The sequence below is a fragment of the Streptopelia decaocto genome, assembly GCF_964273445.1.
Source record: "Streptopelia decaocto genome assembly, contig: HAP1_SCAFFOLD_106, whole genome shotgun sequence".
Lineage (NCBI taxonomy): Eukaryota > Metazoa > Chordata > Aves > Columbiformes > Columbidae > Streptopelia > Streptopelia decaocto.
The window spans coordinates 245,647-263,448 of record NW_028117136.1 but is presented as its reverse complement, the minus strand read 5'-3'; the positions used below and the strand labels follow the sequence as shown (position 1 = coordinate 263,448).

General features: G+C 53.7%; 1 long non-coding RNA gene across 2 annotated transcripts in view; it reads right to left on the bottom strand.

Moving 5' to 3' along the window:
- The window catches only part of LOC309451863, an 80,552-nt gene extending 63,576 nt beyond the window's left edge, over positions 1–16,976 (bottom strand). The window contains exons 1-2 of one of the 2 annotated variants that reach the window (XR_014186345.1): positions 16,913–16,976; positions 15,879–15,997 (exon numbers count right to left, since the gene is read on the bottom strand). This is a non-coding gene — a long non-coding RNA (uncharacterized lncRNA). Of the gene's footprint in view, positions 1–15,878; positions 15,998–16,382; positions 16,487–16,912 lie in introns of those variants that run through there. The other variant, XR_014186346.1, reaches the window with a different exon arrangement.
- Positions 16,977–17,802: the final 826 nt, after the last annotated feature.

The following is a 17,802-nucleotide window of genomic DNA, read 5'->3' as shown; positions in this document are numbered from 1 at the left end:
CTTCATATAAAAGTGGGAAATCACGGGGATCTCGTCCCTTTTTTTGCCTTTTCCCTTCTGCTTATGACCGACATTAGGAGAGGACCTTGCAAGTCATCCCTGCGAACTGAGGCCAGTGACAGACTGAATCCAGCTCCGGTTGGCTGCAGAGTCCAGTCCAGGACATGGGGTGCCGGCTCTGCAGTTGCTGAGACTTTCAAGATTGGTTTTGTATATTTTCAATTATTTTCTCTATTCTTATTAGTAGCATTAGTAAAACATTGTTCATTTTTCCAACTCTCTTCTCCCTGTCCTTCTTTCCCTCCCGATCACCTGTGCTGAGTGGGAAAAGGGGAGAGGGATGGGCACAAGGGGGAAGTGCGTGCGGGAGAGGAGTTTAACAATACATCTGTCAGGGTTTTATTGTCACCCCGCAATCTTAACCCTCGACATAACTAAAGCACAACCAACCTACAAGTTTCTTGCAAGTCTCGTCCCAACGCACACAGAGCATCTCCATCTCTTTTTCATCATTTTAAATGGGCAGATGGATTTTTCCACAAGAATATCCCCAATCTAAGCAAGACTCACTGTTCAGCACACCAGTCCTGCACGGACCTTGCCGCCAATAAGCATCCTGTAGAAGATGTTCCATACTACGATTCCTGCCACGACTTTATCCCTGAGGTAGAAAATGGCACCATCGCCATGCCCTTCTCTTTGCTTTGGAACTTGAGGCACTGGGGGAAAACTTGGAGGAATGTCAATTTCTGATGCTTCTGCTTCAGTCTCTTGATCGAAGGGACCTTGTCCCTCTAGCAAAGAGATGTCCAAACATCCAGTGCAGAAGAGAAGCAGCAGCTCTTTGCCGGTGATGTTGAGAGCAGACTAAAGAGCAGGGCCCTGGAAGAGACGGAGGTGTTGTTCTTTTCTTTGCATCCAGCAAACGTTTCAATAAGACGAGAATGAAACCATCCTGACATGAAGCACAGCGCTGGCCATTCCCGACTTCCATCACCAAAAGCAAAAGGCAGAACAGCCTGCTTCTTTAAGGCAGCATAGACAAAATAAAGACGCTTGGAACCACAGCAGCTCTTCTGTACAAAACCTGATCATTTGATTGCTATGGAGGAAATTCAGCCTCCCTGGGAAAAGAAGTTTGAATTTTGGGAAATGAGTTACCCAAGGCCTTCTTGGAGGAACGTTACGTTTGAATCCCATTTGACTATCCAAACCAGCCTTTAAAGCTTGGTGTAGGAAAGAAGCAAACAGATTGATGTCTCCTGGAGCTCTGCAGCGTGATCAGACCAACTCTCTGGGCACTATCCAGCGAGACACGTAGACCTTCACGCACGGACACAGCTCCCGAGCACGACTCCAGCCCTCCCTGATTGCTCCCTTGCACTTTTCAGCATGGCTTTTGCTGTTAATTTAGCAAGAACTCCTCCTGTTGGCAAATTACTGTTGGTAAACTACTGTCAACAAGTCCAATGGCTTAGTAGCCTACATTGGGACCCAGATTGCTCCGAGGAAGGAAGTGTTGATTTCAGAGAGAACATATAATACAGATTCAAGAGAAGAACACATTGCTGTGTCAACACCTTGAACTGGGCACCTGCTGAATTGGAGCTGGGAGGCTTAGAGGAGTCAACGCAGCTGTGATTTGGGGCCCAGCAAGTCCCGTGTGCCAAAAGTGTTCCAAAGTCATGCCGAGGAAACAGATGCTTCCCACAAAACGATATGGGCATCTCTAGATGTACATCACTACCTTTCTGGCCACGGCCCCAACTGACTTGTTGCGGCACAGCCCCGCAGCACCAGAACATGTCGCCGGTCACCTCCCGCCTGAGGAGCGCAGGTTGGACAGCTGTGGCAAGTTACTTGCTTTGTTCCATGTCAATTTTACTCCTTTGGCTTTTTTGGGAAGTGTGGCTGTTTCACGTCCACTCCATCATGACGTTCCAATTTCCCTGAAAGCACTGGCGTCACCTTATCCCAGAGAAGGACCGCGCTGTGAGTAGGAGGAATCCTCCAGTCCAAGCCAGGAAAAGAAGGGCTCTGCTCCGGGGACGTGGCGGTGCTGTGCTTTGTCCTGAGCCCCCGGCCGATCGCAATCAACTGTGCCCTTCCCAGGCAGAAATTCCCCGCAGGGCAACTCGGCAGCTGGAGGCTGGGAAGAGAGATGCTGCTGCTGCCCGGTGCTGACCCAGTCATTGCAATCAGCTCTGGTTCTGTGCAGTGCACGGGGGTGCTGGGGAAGAGGAGGATGCTGCGAAGGCTGCAGCCCGGGGCATGCAGCAGCCACAGACAGCCCTGGCTGGTTTGCAATGCGCCACACAGGGATCAGCAGCTGCTGCGGCTCTTGGCTGACTGGGTTTATACCTGAGCCTCCCTCCATTTTTGGGCCCCAGAAAAACCCAGGGCAGAGTAACTCGCATCTGAGACGAAGCTCTGAGCGGGTGGATTTCCTGTCAAGATCAGCACTGGTTGCGGCGCTTCTCCCCGGTCTCTCAGGCCTGAACGTGCTCTCGTGACGCTGGAAGCCTTGTGCATCAGAGCCTTGTGCAGAGATGGATCATGGCTCAGATTTCCAGCAAGGGAGCGAGCAGCCACCTCTTCCTGACTTGGAAGACCCTCAGTGGAGGCGAGGGACCACGTGTGGGTTTGGAGGGTCTCAACGGTATCAGCTCATGTAGGTGCTCCGAAACACCCCCGCAATGGGGAGGTTCCTTGTGAGACGAAGGGGATGCCGTACGGTGCAGGTCAACCAGGCCAAGTCGGCAGTAGATCTCAAATGTTCCAAGTCCTTGACTGGAATTGGAGACAGGCGGGTGGGAAGGGAGCCTGAGGGGATCCAGCCAAACCGCCGGCTCGTGGCAGCACCAGCCCAGGGCTTCCCGCAACCAATGCCGGGACACCCTGAGGACAGAGATTTCCTGCAGCCTTCTTTGTCCCGAGGTGGAGCAGGAACAGATGAGCACAGGGGGAAAACTGTCATTTTTTTAATTGGCTTTAATGATTTCTACAAACAATCCAAGGCCAAGCAGAGGCTGGCAGCACCATGTCCTCAGGGCAGGTGAATCCCGCAGTCACTGTCCATGCACCCATCCCTGGCGTGGACGCTGCGCAGGCACCGGCGTGGCGCTGGCAGCCGGGCTCTACTCCTCTTGCTGTCCCGCGGTGCAGCTGCAGCGGAAAGCCCTGCGCAGAGCCCGCAGCGCCCTCCGGAACCGGGAAGGCCGTCGCCGTGGAGCTGGGCCCTGCGCTGGGCAGGCCATGTCTGTGCTGGTCTCTCCTCCATGCTCTGCAGACATTGGAGAAACTGTGTTCTCTTCTTCGTCCTTTGCAGCTGGGACGAGAGGGGCTGTGCTGGCCTGTCCCTCATTGTCTCCTGCCAAACGAGCCTCAGTGGCTTCAAGTCCTGCAGGTGCTGGTGCTGCCACTGGAACGTCCACGCATTGGGCCAGGTCCTGCTGTTCCACCGCTTGCTGGCCAGGTCCCTGGATCTCAGCCTCAGCCCTGTGCACGGCCTCACTGATGATGTGCTCCACAATGTCTAACAGGTCCACATAGTCCTCTGCAGGGCTCTGCTGGACAGGTTCCAGGCGCTCTGCCTCTGCTGCCGCCTCCGTGTCTGTGCAGCTGGGCAAGCCAGACCCCTCCTGGGGACCTGCAGGGGTGTCCTGGAGGTGCTCCTGGAACAAGGGGTTGATCCAGATGCTGGGGATGAAGATGTCTCCGCCTTCGCACCCCTCTTTGTTGTTCTCATCCTCCACATCCATGTGCTGGGCCAGGTCCTGCTGTTCCTCCGGTTCCTGGCCAGCTCCCATGATCTCAGCCACAGCCCTGCGCAAGCTCTCATTGAAGATGCGCTGGGCTGTGTCCCACAGAGCTGCGTCGTAGGCTGTGGGGCCCTGTGGGGCAGGTGCTGGGCACTCTGCCTCCGCTGCTGCCTCGGTGTTGGTGCTGCGAGGCCAGCCAGACCCCTCCTGGGGACCTTCACGGTGGTCCTGGACGCGCTCCCGGACCGAGGTGGTGACCGAGGTGCTCTGGATGCTGTGCTGGCCCAGGCTGTGTCTGACCTCCGAGCAGGAGGAGGAGCAGGACACAGGGGATGGAGGTGGCAGTCCCGGCACTGCAGCAGCTGCTTGCGGCCCCGTCCAACCACCGGCCTTTCCCTCCTGCCCTGTCCCGTCCCTCCCCTGTGGCCTGTGGAGCAAGGGGGGAAGCCCAAAGGGCTGGGAGTGGGCGTTCGCCTCCTCGTCGATGGGCATCTTGGGTCTCGTCCACCAAAGAGCTGCAACGGGCACCCAGGGGAGATGCTGCCTCCTGAGAAACTGCTGCTCCTGAGAAGCTGCTCTCCTGGGAGTGAGCACCCCAGGGCTCTCGCTCCTTAAATACCCCCACGGTCAGGGCGGGGACCCCCGTGTCACAATGGCCTCTGGCTATGACAACCCCATGTAACAATGGCCTCTGGTTATGACGAGGTGCCCACATCACAGAGCCCGGCGGTCGCCACGGAGACACCCACCTCCGGGCCCGGCTGGGACTGCCTGTGCGCGGCGTGGGGCAGCCCCTGCTTGAAGGAGGAGGGAGCAGAGAATGGCGAGGGAAGCTGTCCCCAGCACACAGGACCCCGTCCCCCAGAGCTTTGCTCAGATGCTGCTGCCTGCTCCGCTGCACCTGCAAGAATCCGCATTCAGAGCTTGTTTGCAGTACAAACCAAGGGCTACTCTACAGCCTCACCACACTGATACTTTGTTTTCAACACGATCGTCATGAGTTTTCTTAAGTAGGTATGAGCCTCCTTTCAAGAAGAAGGCTGAAGCCACATCCACAAAACCACACGGTCCGTTTTCAGCAATAGAATCTACCGTTTCCCCCTTTAGTGACAACCAGGGTTCTCCCTAGGTGCGCTTTTACAGTACTTGTGAGCTGTTCACTGACTCACTTGCTAAAGGAGGTGGCCTCATCCAACTCCCAGTTTCATCCTGCCAGCTCTCCAATGCATTGCCTCTGCCACCTTCCTTCTACCGGGCCCAAAGTGCATTCTACTGCCTGGTTAGGGAGATGCACGTGCCACCGGTCCCAAAGCATCACTCTGGGGACCCATCATAGCTGGCCATTTCCTCTCAGCTGCTGCACCAGCCAAACCTTTCTGGAACAGCAAACTCTCAGAATCTGCTCCAGGTCTGTAAGAGTCGGTCCAAAACCAGGATCTGCCTGAACATCGCCATCCAGAACAGACTGACAGTGACTTAGACAGAGGCCTGAGGAGAAGCATTGTGTTGCACAGGGGTCTCCAGCCTGGAAGGCTACTGCTAACAATGGCTGCTGTGTGGAGTTTGCCTGCTGCTTCAGCCAAGCTAGCCCCCACCTCCTAAAAGGGATTGTTAGATGGGTCTCTCTGACCCAGGGACGACCGCTGCCGTCCAGAAGATGGATTCTTACCTGCAGCCTCAGTCACACCTTGTCCCTCACCCGCTCCCTCGAACAAAGGACAACAAAAAGAGCATGCCCAGAAGCTGGCCAAGGGTCCTGAGGTCACCCAATGGACCAGAGAGATAGCCCTGAGTGCAGGCCACGCAGGCGCAGACAAGCGCTGGCAAGAGAGGCAAAGACTTTTCGAGCCTGCACAGTTAAGCCTGGATTGAGAAACAAAGGTGGAGATTGGCCTGAAACAATGGGAGCGAGGCGGGGTGAAGAAGTATAAAGATGGTTCCTGACTGGACGTCATTGAGATCTCCCCACCAGAGGATCCCAAACCACCATGGAGGACCGGCAGGACTCCACGGGACTGGACCCCAGAGGGACGGACACCTTTGGAACTCATCTGCTGGTAAACCAGTCCTCATTCCCCCTCTTTTCCTTCTTCTTTCCCTGTTTCTTTTTCCTTTCCTGTTTTCTTACTCTCTCGCCATCGCGTGCCGCTGTACGGGCAAAATAATAAAGTAACACTGTTTGACTGCATTCTAAGCCCTTGGCGTTTCAGATGCCTTAATTTTGTGCCTCGAGAAGAACGTAAATGAACCATCACGAGTCCATCACTGAGTGGACCCTAACAAGGTCCTTGCAAGCTCTCAATCTCCTTTTGCTCCCCTAGCACACTTCTTCCCCCCTCCATGCAGTTTGGTTTCAGCCTAGGGAGCAGACAAATCCTTGGAAAAAGTAGGCATTCTTTTCATGTCCTATGTCAGCACAGGAAAAGAAGAAAATCCCAAAGTCTCAACATCTACACCACCCTAAGTGGAAGGCCAACGTGTCCCCACCATCCCCCAGCATGATGTGCCACTAGTTCATACACGACTCAGTGATTTTGGGAGAGGTAGAAGAAAGCATGCACCAAAACTTAGAAAAAAAGTCTGAAAGCTTAAGACGAAACAGCACTTCTAAAGAAGGAGATGATTGGAAGCCGCTCTGACCTGCACTGCTAACGACTTGTCCTGTTGTTTTTTAAAACAAGTTACTCTTTTAGTGAATTTGCCTGTCAGCTAAAGCTTTCCTATTAGCTGCATTTTCCTGGAGCACCAGACACATGTTTTGGTAAATATAGCAATGGAATGCAAACTTATTGATAAGCACGGATGGACATCTCGCAAGAGTGGCGATGAGAAACCGGTGACCAAGAAACTGACCAACTGTGTATAACATTCCATTCACATGAATACTTCATATAAAAGTGGGAAATCACGAGGATCTCATCCCTTTTTTTGCCTTTTCCCTTCTGCTTATGACCGACATTAGGAGAGGACCTTGCAAGTCGTCCCTGCGAACTGAGGCCAGTGACAGACTGCATCCAGCTCCGGTTGGCTGCAGAGTCCAGTCCAGGACATGGGGTGCCGGCTCTGCAGTTGCTGAGACTTTCAAGATTGGTTTTGTATATTTTCAATTGTTTTCTCTATTCTTATTAGTAGCATTAGTAAGACATTGTTCATTTTTCCAACTCTCTTCTCCCTGTCCTTCTTTCCCTCCCGATCGCCTGTGCTGAGTGGGAAAAGTGGAGAGGGAGGGGCACAAGGGGGAAGTGCGTGGGGGAGAGGAGTTTAACAATACATCTGCCAGGGTTTTATTGTCACCCCGCAATCTTAACCCTCGACACAACTAAAGCACAGCCAACCTACAAGTTTCTTGCAAGTCTCGTCCCAACACACACAGAGCATCTCCATCTCTTTTTCATCATTTTAAATGGGCAGATGGATTTTTCCACAAGAATATCCCCAATCTAAGCAAGACTCACTGTTCAGCACACCAGTCCTGCACGGACCTTGCCGCCAATAGGCATCCTGTAGAAGATGTTCCATACTACGATTCCTGCCACGACTTTATCCCTGAGGTAGAAAATGGCACCATCGCCATGCCCTTCTCTTTGCTTTGGAACTTGAGGCACTGGGGGAAAACTTGGAGGAATGTCAATTTCTGATGCTTCTGCTTCAGTCTCTTGATCGAAGGGACCTTGTCCCTCTAGCAAAGAGATGTCCAAACATCCAGTGCAGAAGAGAAGCAGCAGCTCTTTGCCGGTGATGTTGAGAGCAGACTAAAGAGCAGGGCCCTGGAAGAGACGGAGGTGTTGTTCTTTTCTTTGCATCCAGCAAACGTTTCAATAAGACGAGAATGAAACCATCCTGACATGAAGCACAGCGCTGGCCATTCCCGACTTCCATCACCAAAAGCAAAAGGCAGAACAGCCTGCTTCTTTAAGGCAGCATAGACAAAATAAAGACGCTTGGAACCACAGCAGCTCTTCTGTGCAAAACCTGATCATTTGATTGCTATGGAGGAAATTCAGCCTCCCTGGGAAAAGAAGTTTGAATTTTGGGAAATGAGTTACCCAAGGCCTTCTTGGAGGAACGTTACGTTTGAATCCCATTTGACTATCCAAACCAGCCTTTAAAGCTTGGTGTAGGAAAGAAGCAAACAGATTGATGTCTCCTGGAGCTCTGCAGCGTGATCAGACCAACTCTCTGGGCACTATCCAGCGAGACACGTAAACCTTCACGCACGGACACAGCTCCCGAGCACGACTCCAGCCCTCCCTGATTGCTCCCTTGCACTTTTCAGCATGGCTTTTGCTGTTAATTTAGCAAGAACTCCTCCTGTTGGCAAATTACTGTTGGTAAACTACTGTCAACAAGTCCAATGGCTTAGTAGCCTACATTGGGACCCAGATTGCTCCGAGGAAGGAAGTGTTGATTTCAGAGAGAACATATAATACAGATTCAAGAGAAGTACACATTGCTGTGTCAACACCTTGAACTGGGCACCTGCTGAATTGGAGCTGGGAGGCTTAGAGGAGTCAACGCAGCTGTGATTTGGGGCCCAGCAAGTCCCGTGTGCCAAAAGTGTTCCAAAATCATGCCGAGGAAACAGATGCTTCCCACAAAACGATATGGGCATCTCTAGATGTACATCACTACCTTTCTGGCCACGGCCCCAACTGACTTGTTGCGGCACAGCCCCGCAGCACCAGAACATGTCGCCGGTCACCTCCCGCCTGAGGAGCGCAGGTTGGACAGCTGTGGCAAGTTACTTGCTTTGTTCCATGTCAATTTTACTCCTTTGGCTTTTTTGGGAAGTGTGGCTGTTTCACGTCCACTCCATCATGACGTTCCAATTTCCCTGAAAGCACTGGCGTCACCTTATCCCAGAGAAGGACCGCGCTGTGAGTAGGAGGAATACTCCAGTCCAAGCCAGGAAAAGAAGGGCTCTGCTCCGGGGACGTGGCGGTGCTGTGCTTTGTCCTGAGCCCCCGGCCGATCGCAATCAACTGTGCCCTTCCCAGGCAGAAATTCCCCGCAGGGCAACTCGGCAGCTGGAGGCTGGGAAGAGAGATGCTGCTGCTGCCCGGTGCTGACCCAGTCATTGCAATCAGCTCTGGTTCTGTGCAGTGCACGGGGGTGCTGGGGAAGAGGAGGATGCTGCGAAGGCTGCAGCCCGGGGCATGCAGCAGCCACAGACAGCCCTGGCTGGTTTGCAATGCGCCACACAGGGATCAGCAGCTGCTGCGGCTCTTGGCTAACTGGGTTTATACCTGAGCCTCCCTCCGTTTTTGGGCCCCATAAAAACCCAGGGCAGAGTAACTCGCATCTGAGACGAAGCTCTGAGCGGGTGGATTTCTCGTCAAGACCAGCACTGTTTGCGGCGCTTCTCCCCGGTCTCTCAGGCCTGAACGTGCTCTCGTGACGCTGGAAGCCTTGTGCATCAGAGCCTTGTGCAGAGATGGATCATGGCTCAGATTTCCAGCAAGGGAGCGAGCAGCCACCTCTTCCTGACTTGGAAGACCCTCAGTGGAGGCGAGGGACCACGTGTGGGTTTGGAGGGTCTCAACGGTATCAGCTCATGTAGGTGCTCCGAAACACCCCCGCAATGGGGAGGTTCCTTGTGAGACGAAGGGGATGCCGTACGGTGCAGGTCAACCAGGCCAAGTCGGCAGTAGATCTCAAATGTTCCAAGTCCTTGACTGGAATTGGAGACAGGCGGGTGGGAAGGGAGCCTGAGGGGGATCCAGCCAAACCGCCGGCTTGCGGCAGCACCAGCCCAGGGCTTCCCGCAACCAATGCCGGGACACCCTGAGGACAGAGATTTCCTGCAGCCTTCTTTGTCCCGAGGTGGAGCAGGAACAGATGAGCACAGGGGGAAAACTGTCATTTTTTTAATTGGCTTTAATGATTTCTACAAACAATCCAAGGCCAAGCAGAGGCTGGCAGCACCATGTCCTCAGGGCAGGTGAATCCCGCGGTCACTGTCCATGCACACATCCCTGGCGTGGACGCTGCGCAGGCACCCGCGTGGCGCTGGCAGCCGGGCTCTACTCCTCTTGCTGTCCCGCGGTGCAGCTGCAGCGGAAAGCCCTGCGCAGAGCCCGCAGCACCCTCCGGAACCGGGAAGGCCGTCGCCGTGGAGCTGGGCCCTGCGCTGGGCAGGCCATGTCTGTGCTGGTCTCTCCTCCATGCTCTGCAGACATTGGAGAAACTGTGTTCTCTTCTTCAGCCTTTGCAGCTGGGACGAGAGGGGCTGTGCTGGCCTGTCCCTCATTGTCTCCTGCCAAACGAGCCTCAGTGGCTTCAAGTCCTGCAGGTGCTGGTGCTGCCACTGGAACATCCACACATTGGGCCAGGTCCCGCTGTTCCACCGCTTGCTGGCCAGGTCCCTGGATCTCAGCCTCAGCCCTGTGCACGGCCTTACTGATGATGTGCTCCACAATGTCTAACAGGTCCACATCGTCCTCTGCAGGGCTCTGCTGGACAGGTTCCAGGCGCTCTGCCTCTGCTGCCGCCTCCGTGTCTGTGCAGCTGGGCAAGCCAGACCCCTCCTGGGGACCTGCAGGGGTGTCCTGGAGGTGCTCCTGGAACAAGGGGTTGATCCAGATGCTGGGGATGAAGATGTCTCCGCCTTCGCACCCCTCTTTGTTGTTCTCATCCTCCACATCCATGCGCTGGGCCAGGTCCTGCTGTTCCTCCGGTTCCTGGCCAGCTCCCATGATCTCAGCCACAGCCCTGCGCAAGCTCTCATTGAAGATGCGCTGGGCTGTGTCCCACAGAGCTGCGTCGTAGGCTGTGGGGCCCTGTGGGGCAGGTGCTGGGCACTCTGCCTCTGCTGCTGCCTCGGTGTTGGTGCTGCGAGGCCAGCCAGACCCCTCCTGGGGACCTTCACGGTGGTCCTGGACGCGCTCCCGCACCGAGGTGGTGACCGAGGTGCTCTGGATGCTGTGCTGGCCCAGGCTGTGGCTGACCTCCGAGCAGGAGGAGGAGCAGGACACAGGGGATGGAGGTGGCAGTCCCGGCACTGCAGCAGCTGCTTGCGGCCCCGTCCAACCACCGGCCTTTCCCTCCTGCCCTGTCCCGTCCCTCCCCTGTGGCCTGTGGAGCAAGGGGGGAAGCCCAAAGGGCTGGGAGTGGGCGTTCGCCTCCTCGTCGATGGGCATCTTGAGTCTCGTCTACCAAAGAGCTGCAACGGGCACCCAGGGGAGATGCTGCCTCCTGAGAAGCTGCTGCTCCTGAGAAGCTGCTCTCCTGGGAGTGAGCACCCCCGGGCTCTCACTCCTTAAATACCCCCACGGTCAGGGCGGGGACCCCCGTGTCACAATGGCCTCTGGCTATGACAACCCCATGTAACAATGGCCTCTGGTTATGACGACGTGCCCACATCACAGAGCCCGGCGGTCGCCACGGAGACACCCACCTGCGGGCCCGGCTGGGACTGCCTGTGCGCGGCGTGGGGCAGCCCCTGCTTGAAGGAGGAGGGAGCAGAGAATGGCGAGGGAAGCTGTCCCCAGCACACAGGACCCCGTCCCCCAGAGCTTTGCTCAGATGCTGCTGCCTGCTCCGCTGCACCTGCAAGAATCCGCATTCAGAGCTTGTTTGCAGTACAAACCAAGGGCCACTCTACAGCCTCACCACACTGATACTTTGTTTTCAACACGATCGTCATGAGTTTTCTTAAGTAGGTATGAGCCTCCTTTCAAGAAGAAGGCTGAAGCCACATCCACAAAACCACACAGTCCGTTTTCAGCAATCGAATCTACCGTTTCCCCCTTTAGTGACAACCAGGGTTCTCCCAAGGTGCGCTTTTACAGTACTTGTGAGCTGTTCACTGACTCACTTGCTAAAGGAGGTGGCCTCATCCAACTCCCAGTTTCATCCTGCCAGCTCTCCAATGCATTGCCTCTGCCACCTTCCTTCTACCGGGCCCAAAGTGCATTCTACTGCCTGGTTAGGGAGATGCACGTGCCACCGGTCCCAAAGCATCACTCTGGGGACCCATCATAGCTGGCCATTTCCTCTCAGCTGCTGCACCAGCCAAACCTTTCTGGAACTCTCAGAATCTGCTCCAGGTCTGTAAGAGTCGGTCCAAAACCAGTATCTGCCTGAACATCGCCATCCAGAACAGACTGACAGTGACTTAGACAGAGGCCTGAGGAGAAGCATTGTGTTGCACAGGGGTCTCCAGCCTGGAAGGCTACTGCTAACAATGGCTGCTGTGTGGAGTTTGCCTGCTGCTTCAGCCAAGCTAGCCCCCACCTCCTAAAAGGGATTGTTAGATGGGTCTCTCTGACCCAGGGACAATCGCTGCTGTCCAGAAGATGGATTCTTACCTGCAGCCTCAGTCACACCTTGTCCCTCACCCGCTCCCTCGAACAAAGGACAACAAAAAAGAGCATGCCCAGAAGCTGGCCAAGGGTCCTGAGGTCACCCAATGGACCAGAGAGATAGCCCTGAGTGCAGGCCACGCAGGCACAGACAAGCGCTGGCAAGAGAGGCAAAGACTTTTCGAGCCTGCACAGTTAAGCCTGGATTGAGAAACAAAGGTGGAGATTGGCCTGAAACAATGGGAGCGAGGGGGGGTGAAGAAGTATAAAGATGGTTCCTGACTGGACGCCATTGAGATCTCCCCACCAGAGGATCCCAAACCACCATGGAGGACCGGCAGGACTCCACGGGACTGGACCCCAGAGGGATGCCTTTTGAACTCATCTGCTGGTAAACCAGTCCTCATTCCCCTCTTTTCCTTCTTCTTTCCCTGTTTCTTTTTCCTTTCCCATTTTCTTACTCTCTCGCTATCACATGCTGCTTTACGGGCAAAATAATAAAGTAACACTGTTTGATTGCATTCTAAGCCCTTGGCATTTCAGATGCCTTAATTTTGTGCCTCGAGAAGAACGTAAACGAACCATCACGAGTCCATCGCTGAGTGGACCCTAACAAGGTCCTTGCAAGCTCTCAATCTCCTTTTGCTCCCCTAGCACACTTCTTCCCCCCTCCATGCAGTTTGGTTTCAGCCTAGGGAGCAGACAAATCCTTGGAAAAAGTAGGCATTCTTTTCATGTCCTATGTCAGCACAGGAAAAGAAGAAAATCCCAAAGTCTCAACATCTACACCACCCTAAGTGGAAGGCCAACGTGTCCCCACCATCCCCCAGCACGATGTGCCACTAGTTCATACACGACTCAGTGATTTTGGGAGAGGTAGAAGAAAGCATGCACCAAAACTTAGAAAAAAAGTCTGAAAGCTTAAGACGAAACAGCACTTCTAAAGAAGGAGATGATTGGAAGCCGCTCTGACCTGCACTGCTAACGACTTGTCCTGTTGTTTTTTAAAACAAGTTACTCTTTTAGTGAATTTGCCTGTCAGCTAAAGCCTTCATATTAGCTGCATTTTCCTGGAGAACCAGACACATGTTTTGGTAAATATAGCAATGGAATGCAAACTTATTGATAAGCATGGATGGACATCTCGCGAGAGGGGTGACGAGAAACAAGTGACCAAGAAACTGACCAACTGTGTATAACATTCCATTCACATGAATACTTCATATAAAAATGGGAGATCACGAGGATCTCGTTCCTTTTTTTGCCTTTTCCTTTCTGCTTATGGCCGACATTAGGAGAGGACCTTGCTAGTCGTCCCTGCGAACTGAGGCCTAGTGAGAGACTGAATCCAGCTCCGGTTGGCTGCAGAGTCTAATCCAGGACTTTGGTTGCCGGCTCTGCAGTTGCTGAGACTTTCAAGATTGGGTTTGTATATTTTGTATTATTGAAGTGATTGAGCAGCTCTGGAACTTTGAGGACAGCCTTGCTGGTTCTCTACGGGCTTGTTTCTCTGCTGTGGAGAAACTGTGAAAAATCTGATGACCGGTTTGAAAAGCTATTGCAAGAAATCAAAGAACTCAGAGAAGACACATACCATTCACGACCTGCACAAACCTATGTTTCAGCTGTTAGGAAAAGGCGTTTCCAATCTCGAGAGAGAGGACAGAGGCAGCCCACAAAAAGAGGTTCACTGTGGTTCTTCCTACATGAGCAGGGAGAAAACATGAATAAGTGGCATGGAAGACCTACCTCAGAACTTCAGGAACGAGTACGTGAGATAAAAGGAAAAACTCCTAGGAAGGTGGCTGCTCCAGTTTACAAAAGGAGCAGAAGAGATTCTGATGCTCTTGAAGGAACCTCTAATTCACACCCAGAGACTGTGCAAAACAGAAATTAGAGGTGCCCTGCCTCCAACCAGGTGGAGGAAAGGGATAACAGAGTTTATTGGACTGTACAAATACGATGGCCTGGTACAACACACCCCCAGGAGTACAAAGCTTTAGTGGACACTGGTGCTCAGTGCACAATAATTCCTTCTAATTATAAAGGAACACAATCCATCAATATAGTTGGAGTGACTGGGGGATCCCAGGAACTGACTGTTGTAGAGGCTGAAATGAGCCTAACTGGAAAAAACTGGCAAAGGCATCCCATTGTGACTGGTCCAGATGCTCCGTGCATCCTTGGCATAGACTACCTCAGGAGAGGGTATTTTAAGGACCCAAAAGGGTATAGGTGGGCATTTGGTATAGCAGCTGTGGACACTGAGAAAATTGAACAGCTGTCTGATTTGCCTGGTCTTTCAGATGACCCTTCCGTTGTAGGACTGCTGACGGTTGACGATCAGCAGGTGACTGTGACTGTGACTGTGACTCTGTGACTACAACTATGACTCTGTGACTCTGACCCCATGATTGTGACACTGTGAATCTGCGACATCTGTGACTCTGTGTCATCTGTGACTCTGTGACTGTGACTCTGTGACTCTGACCCTGTGACTGTGACTCTGTGACATATGTGACTCTGTGACCATAACTATGACTCTGTGACTCTGACCCCATGATTGTGACTCTGTGACTTTGTGACTCTGTGACCACAACTATGTCTCTGTGATTCTAATCCTGTGATTGTGACTCTGTGTCTCTGTGACATCTGTGATTCTGTGTCTTCTGTGACTGTGACTCTGTGACTGTGACTCTGTGACATATGTGACTCTGTGACTCTGTGACCATAACTATGACTGTGACTCTGACCCCATGATTGTGACTCTGTGACTCTGTGACATCTGTGACTCTGTGTCATCTGTGACTCTGTGACTGAGACTCTGTGTCATCTGTGACTCTGTGACTGTGACTCTGTGACCACAACTATGTCTCTTTGACTCTGACCCCATGATTGTGACTCTGTGACTCCGTGAAGTCTGTGACTCTGTGTTGTCTGTGACTCTGTGAGTGTGACTGTGTAACTGTGACTCTTTGACTGTATCCCTGTGACTCTGTGACTATGTGACTATGTGATTATGTGACTCTGTGACATCTGGGGCTCTGGGGCTCTGGGACTATGTGACTGGGACTCTGGGACTTTGTGATTCTGCTCTGTGTTTGTGACCCTGTGACTCAGTTACTATGTGACAATGTGAAATTCTTACTGTGATGGTGTGACTGGGACTCTGTGACTTTGTCTCTGTGATTGTGACACTGTGATTCTGGGACTGTGACTGTGACTCTGTGACATATGTGACTCTGTGACGGTGACTCTGTGACCACAACTATGACTCTCTGACTCTGACCCTGTGACCGTGACTCTGTGACTCTGTGACATCTGAGACTCTGTCATCTGTGACCCTGTGACTCTGTGACTCTGAACCTGTGCCTGTGACTCTGTGACATATGTGACTCTGACTCTGTGACCACAACTATGACTCTGTGTCTCTGAACCTGTGACTGTGACTCTGTGTCTCTGTGACTCTTTGACTCTGACTCTGTGATTGGGACTCTGACCCTGTGGCTGTGACTGTAACTCTGTGACATCTGTGACTGTGACTGTGACATCTGTGACTGTGACTCTATGACTGTGATTCTTTGACTCTGTGGCTGTGGCTCTGTGACTATGAGTGTGAATTTGTGACATCTATGTCTCTATGAACAGCAAGAGGGGAAATAGGGACAGGGATGTGAACAGAGATGGAAGAAGAATCAGACGAGAAATAGGAAGAGTGGCAGAACGAGGGAGAGGAAGCAGGAGGAAAGGGGAGCGGGCAGGGAGGGACGGGGACACAGAAGAGGTGACATGACCCCAAGGGCCCAGGACTCACCAGAGCTCCAGCTCTCTGCATGGCCAGGCAAATTGTGGAGCTCAGGCCCTCCTGTCTGTGTCTGTCTGTCCTTTCCTCCCTTCCTCTGCTGTAGCTCCAGTCTCTTGCCCGTCCTCCACCTAAGGAACACATGGGTGTCCAACAGCTCTCACCGCACGAGGCTTCCCAGACACACACACACACACACACACACACACACACACACACACACACACACACACACACTCTACGGCCGTACAGTAATTTTCCTCACTGACACGGACCCTGCGGTGCACGTTTGTGATCTGCTCTGCTGAGGCTGCTCACAGGGACTCTTCCTCACCCAGAGGGGCAGCTGTCTCTGTGCAGCTGCAGCAGCAGCTGTGGGGATCCCTGCACTTCACCCTCCAGCTGCTTCCCCTTCTCCTGCTCTCTCCAGCTCCAGCCCCAGCAGCTCCTCTCCAGCAAGTGCCCCCTGCCCCCTCCCCCGCCCAGGAGAACAAGGCCAGAGCAGCCCATGCACACCTGAGCCAGAGGCAGCAACAACATCCCCAGGGCCGCAGTGGGAGGAAAAAGGACCCCAGGGCTGGGCCGGGGGCTGCTCAGCCCTGGGGCAGCTCCAGGGTGGCCACGGCAAAGCTCAGCCTGGGCTGCGCCACCATTGGTCGGGAGGGCTGTCAGTCTCCTCCCCTGAGCTGATCCTGCAGCTGATTGGCTGCCTGGGCTGTGACTCTGCCCTGGTTTGGGGCCCACCCTGCTCTGAAGTGATGCTCTCTCTGATTGGCTGCCTGAGGGGTTACTCCCCCCCACATTTTCCGCCTTTCCTGAGGCCCTGTTTCCTCTGGTTGGCTGTCTGGGATTTTCCATTGGCTCCTCCTATCAAGTGATGGGTCAGTCTGCATGTCAATCATCTATGTACTGCACTCCCACCAGATGTGGTTGGTGCAGCCAGCACAGCCCGGCCCTGAACACTCCTCAGCTCCTTCAACTCTCACCGCCTTTCCTGCAGACCTCAAAGCTTGATTGGCTGGTTACCTATCAGTCATATGACTCACCCCGCCTCCTCAAATGTGATTGGCTGTCCTGGGTCCACTGACTCCCCATAGACTTCTGGTTGGTTGTTGCCAGGCAACGAAGCCCACCTAAAAATGAAGCGGTGGGCCCTGAACAAAGGCCATGGGTGATAAAAGACACGTTGGGACCCTAAACATGAGGATTTGGCCCCAGGAAGGAGGCTCTGGGCACTCAAAGGGGTGGGCAGATGCTACAGGTGGCGCTTTGGGCCTGAACACGAGGGGACCCTCTCGGTTCCCACCTGAGCTGAGATTGGTGCCCGTGACCCCATGGAACAGACACCTGTGCTGTCCGGAGTGGCCACGGAACAGACGGAGCCCAAAGCCACGGGCTCCAGGAGCTCAACAGCTGTTGTGACATTTCATGGACGTTTCACAGGGGTGGCCCATGGACTGCGGGCAACTGTCTGTGTGTGACATCAAAGGGTGGGAAGGGGAGCAGTGGTTGGTGAGGACGTGTTGGATGGTGTGGGACCTGAGCCCGACGTCCGTGGGGTGGAACAAGTGGTGCAGAAAGGACCGTCGTGGTGGCGACACTGCTCCTGCATGGAGCTCCAGAGGCTGCAGGGGGATTTCTGCTCCACAAGGGACCATATACTGTGTGATACTGTGACCAGCACAAGCCAGTGGCCCGTTCATGTCTGTCACTGCTCTGGGGCTGTGACCCCAGCAGCCCCTGCACAGCAGCAGTGTCCTCAGTGCCAGCACCGGCTCTTTGCTCTGTCTGCACCTCTGTCCCCATCTCCCCGTGCTCTCCTCCCTCCCAGGCACCTTTCCCGCCTCCTCAGGACCCACCGAGGCCTCTGTCTGTCTACAGAGATTAAAAGGACAGAAAAACTTTCCACACTGACGCCATCAAACAGCCACATGAA